General features: G+C 47.5%; 1 pseudogene; it reads right to left on the reverse strand.

The window, feature by feature from the left end:
• Nucleotides 1-3,933: 3,933 nt before the first annotated feature.
• Nucleotides 3,934-4,752, reverse strand: LOC102864327 (annotated as a pseudogene).
• Nucleotides 4,753-5,027: the final 275 nt, after the last annotated feature.

Genomic DNA, 5,027 nt, shown 5'->3' on the forward strand with positions numbered 1-5,027 from the left:
GTAGAAAGGTGTGGATGCACAGTGAGGCTGATGGAAAGGAGTCAAAAGACCTGAATTCAAATGTCAGCCACTTCTCAGAGCTCAGGGAATACTCTGAGCTTTACTTTCTTAGTCCATAAAACTGGAATGTTAACAGCAGTATTCTTTTCCCATGTCATAAAATTCATTGCTGTTTAAGTGGAACCAAATCATGATTGACCCTCCAGGGGATTCTCCAAAGCTGTGAATTACCTGGGAATAGATCACCCATCTTTCTCCCACAGAACCAGTGGTGGCTTTGAACTAGCAGAGAGGCATGACCTTTGGGTTAACAGCAGAACTCCCTAAGGACAATGCCACCAGAGTTTCACAATGCAACTATGCAGTGTGAAAGAATTTTTCATTGCCCAAGGGTATTCACTTTGGGTCAGAAAACCCATATTTGTTGTGTTTTGGCTTCACTTTCTGTTTTACCTTGGAATCAAAGTAATGTATACTACTGAACTGTTTTATGCTCTTCCTTTCCTAACATTTGTTCTGTGTGATCACTTCTGGCCAATGAGTATATTGGGGAAAATGGTTAATATTTTATGCTTCTACGAAAAACAGGTTGTCTATTATCAAAGGCCTCCTCATCTCTGGATTCTTCAGACCATAAACTAAATGGAACCCCTTAGATGGTTTCCAGAAGCTACTTGGGGGGGTACGGGGGGAAGGCAAGGTGAGGGATGCTAAATGGAGAGGCTCCAGGAACCTGAGACAGAATTTCAGCTAGAACAACTATCCTTGACTGATAACTCTGCAGGATTTCTCAGCAGGATGTCACCTAAACAGAGAAGAAAATAAAACAAAACAAAAATAATATTAGAAAATTGCCTTAGAAATGCAGCATCAGTTAAGGGGAAGAGAACATAGAGCTCTCCAGGGTCTCCAGGAGACTACCAAAGCTTAGCAGATCAAGGATAAATATCTTAGAAAAGGAGAGGCAAATGAATGGATGGATGGATAGATGGCTGATTTAAACAGGTGGATGCATCCCGCACGTTAGGCAGGGAAGCTGAGATGTGGCTGATTTGCTCACACGGTGCTGCTGTCATGCACACCCCTCACCTGTCTCTCTGGCTCTTACAGATGACACGCTGGTGTCCTGAGCAGATGAGCTTCCAGCTTCTCCACAGGAAGCAATGAAGGGGAAACCTAGAAACCAATGGCATTATGTTCTGCTAATGTCTTCCTTCCTCAAGGGAGGTTTTATGTCATAGACACATCAGAGTACCTGTGATTCCTCAAAGGAGACACAGGACTTAACAGGGCTGCCCCCATGCACCTGCCTCTTCTCAGTGTTAATGAGCCCCTTCTGCAGCAGTGACACTAGTCCAAGCAACGAGTGTAGCTGTGTACCAGGCCTGTGCCAGACATTTTAGAGGCATTTCTGCTTTTTCTGTGAAGACTCAGTAAGGCATGTATTAGTGCCTCCTTTTCATAAATAAGGGAACTTTGGTGGTATAGTCTGGAGTCAGATACCCTGTGAACCCAAAGGTCTTGCTTCTTAGGCAGTTCAAATCCAACAGTGGCTCCAAAGGAGAAAGACAATCACTTTTTGTGTGAGGTCTGGCCTTGGAATCCCTCCTAGTGGAGGGTCAGTTATGAGTTACTTCAGACTTAACAGCAATGAGTTCAAGTTCTGGAATTTCCCCCCAGTTTCATAAATACAGACACTGAGGCACAGAGAAGATAAATGTCTTGCTCAAAATCACAATATAACGTGAAAATCTAAGCTAGGGCATTTAGTTCAGTTCCAAAAGTAACTTCTTTTTTTTTTTTCTGCTTACTTACTTGTTTTATAATATTAATTATCATGAATTGGTGTGATTCATTAACTACAGTGTCTAATCATTCCCCCAAAGATAACTCCTTTAACTTCACTTGTTTGCAATCTCAAAGCCCCAAGCAACCCCAAATGACCACTGCTAACGGACTAGTGAGATCATAGACCATCTAGATCTAGCCTCTTCTCACCAATTCTTACTGGCAACACAAACAGGCAGATGTGCACAGAAGTCCATAAATTCCAACAGTGATTCAACTTACAGCACATGAGTCTCCTTTGGCCCTATAAATAAAGGCTGGAAATGAAGCACATGCATTAGCGAGTGCTTCAAGAACTGCATGAGTTAATGAGGGAAGGAGAAATTAAGTAAACGAATGAGGCACGCTGCAAAACACTGACACTCAGCTGCTGACGGTGAGTCATACGTTCACAACTGGGGTTTGTAACAGCGGGACTTAGAAAAGTTCACAGATATATCTGAAAGCTGAGGACACAAGCCTGTGTTAGAGGACAGGAAGATCAGTGTAGGGATCAGGGCTTGGGACCACTTCAAATGTGTCTGACAGATAAATATACACAGGGCTTTCAATCCCAATGGAAAGGCAGGATGTGTCAGCTATGGCAACCCACTTGGTGCCTTTGGCACGGGTTTCCGCGAGGGCTGTGTTCCAACCTATGTCATCAGACGCACGATGCAGGTAATGGGCGCACCGCAGGTCCCAGGAAGGGTGAACGCATATGCTTTTATGCCTCAATTAAAGTTCCCCTTGTAAAGCTTTCAAACACAATTTAGCCTTTCTCTGCTGGGCTGGGCCAGACACAAAGACATACACTGGGTCTTTTTGGAACGCAGAGCCCAAGAGTGTCTATAATTAGCAGATTCCTCCTGCTAAAGGGAATAAGGCTTTGGTGCACGAGCTGGTCTATGTATGAAAATTGAAACTGCACTATTCACAGGACACTGAGTGGGCTGTCTGCCCAGGCCTGCCTTGTCACAATGCAATAAGGCTTCAAGATATACAAGTTTAGAAAAATAAATGAAAAGACAGCCTTCTACCCTGGAAAAGGGAAGAAGAGGTAGGTAGGTGGTACAGTGGGAAAAGCACCCAGTTGGCATCGGAAAGCCTACATTTTGCTGTGTTCTAGCTTCAGCACTTTTGATGTCATCTTGAGAAATCATGTCATCTGATCATTAGCTGCCGTCCAGTCAGCTTCCAACTCATGAAGACCCAGTGCCTCCTGGAATGAAGCATTGCCTGGGCCTGCACCAACATCATGATTGGCTCTAAATTTGGTTTTCGTGACCCATAAGGGTTTTTTTCTGGTGTTTGTCTTCTTCTGGAAAGAGGTTTTGATTGAGATTTGGTCCATAATCAAAATTTCACATTAGCTTGTGACCAGAGTCCTGAAGGGGGCAGAGCCCGAGGAGGTTTGGGGGGTGGGGAGTGGGAGACCCCTGCACAGTTCTGAGGCAGTGAGGGGAAGGGGGTGCCTAGGAAGGTTTGAGAGGTGGGTGTGGGCAAGTATGGGTCAGGCATTGCTCAGCCACTCAAAACTCAATGGTCATGACTGGGCCTCAGTTTCCCCACTGAGGGAGCAGATCCAGATCCTCAGAAGGCAGAGAGAACTCTGGGGTGGCTATTTCACAGTACCCATTTCCGCCATCTCCCTAGAGGGGAAAAAATGTTTTATCTTTTTTTGTAACGGGCTTTGTGGTCACAGAAACCACAAAATGATCTGGCAGGTAGCAGAGGAGGAAGGGAGAGAGGGAGGGTAGGAGACAAAGCCGGAAACTACAGAAGTGGGGGTGACCTACCCCCTCCTCCCTGTGTGGTTTCCTCCCCCACGCAGCACAGACACCATTCTCTGGTCCCCTATCCCACCCTGGTGGCTCAGTTCAGGCGAGAAAACAGGGTCACTCCCGCCTGCCCCCAGCCACCCACAGACTCCCAGCTGCAGTATTCCAGCATGTACAAAATCCCAAAACCCAGACTAGGCCATGGTGTGGGGAGACGCCCTCCTGGCCCCTCAGTAGTTGGCCTCCTCCTGGCAGTAGTAGGGGAACTTGGGGGTGTCCCTAGGCAGTTATCCACACTGGCAGAGGCCGCATCCACAGCCAGGCCTTATGGACAGTACTTGGAGTCTTAGATCTGCTGGCCCAGGCTGAACACCTGACTGCTCTGGTTGGCTCCCTACATGAAGCCCATCTGCAGGGACGTGGAGGATTTGTCACACTTGCCCGTTCCCATCTTGGTGTTGTAGATGTGCCGCCAGGTCCCGTGGGCAGTCATACCCACCTGGCTGGCACACTTGTTGGTGCCTATCTGTAGGCTGATGGTGGAGTGATCCATGGGAGATAAGATGTGGTTCTTGGGGTCATAGAGGTGCCGTGGCATGCCATAGGCCATCATGCCCGACTGGCTGGCACATTTATTAGTGCCCATCTGGAGCCTGTTGACACACTGGTCCGCCTTCATGGTGGTGTCATCAGAGTTCCGCTCCTGCTTCTCAGAGTATTTCACAGGATGCCCACTCCGCTCTGCAGCCTCTTTGTCTTGGCCTTCCCTACCAGAGTAAGCAGATACACTTTCATCTGAGTCATGTTCCCACTCTCAAACAGGTCGTTGGCCTCAAATAGGTCCACGGGGTTCATGCCGTAGCTGACCATGGCCTTGGGACAGGTTTGCTAGCTGGTGCCATCTCTGCATGGAGCTGTTGATCTTGGGGACCTAGCCTGGATGCAGCTTATTCGTAAGTGTGCACAGGATGACAGCATCCTTCAATCCCTCCAGGAAGTCCGGGCCCATCAGGAGCTGGGTGAGCTCCTCCACCCAGCTGCAGAGCTCTGCCTCCTTCTGAGAATCATACTTGGACAGGGGCAGGTTCTTGACCTCGGCCAAGGGTCCATACGATGGGAACTTGTTGAACTGCGTGGAGCTCATTGTGGCAGTGCAGACTGGATAGAAATGTAGGGTTTTTAGGACACTATAATGCCCCCAAGCCAAAGGTCATGTAACCCTGGTACTGTTCACTTGCTGTACAGTAACTTGTGGTTGCTGTGAAGCTGAATACTGTGATACTGATGTGTCAAATGTGAGAATGGTTACCCACGGTGGACAGAGTTTGGTGGAGCTCCCTGATTAAAACAAGCTTGGAAACCCTATGAGCCTGAAGAAAGGATGAAAGTTGTACAAGTATACAGGTCTTTCGTTCATAG

This window comes from Elephantulus edwardii, unplaced genomic scaffold (genome assembly GCF_000299155.1).
Source record: "Elephantulus edwardii isolate Elephantulus edwardi_28Jun2011 unplaced genomic scaffold, EleEdw1.0 scaffold00092, whole genome shotgun sequence".
Taxonomy (NCBI): Eukaryota; Metazoa; Chordata; class Mammalia; order Macroscelidea; family Macroscelididae; genus Elephantulus; species Elephantulus edwardii.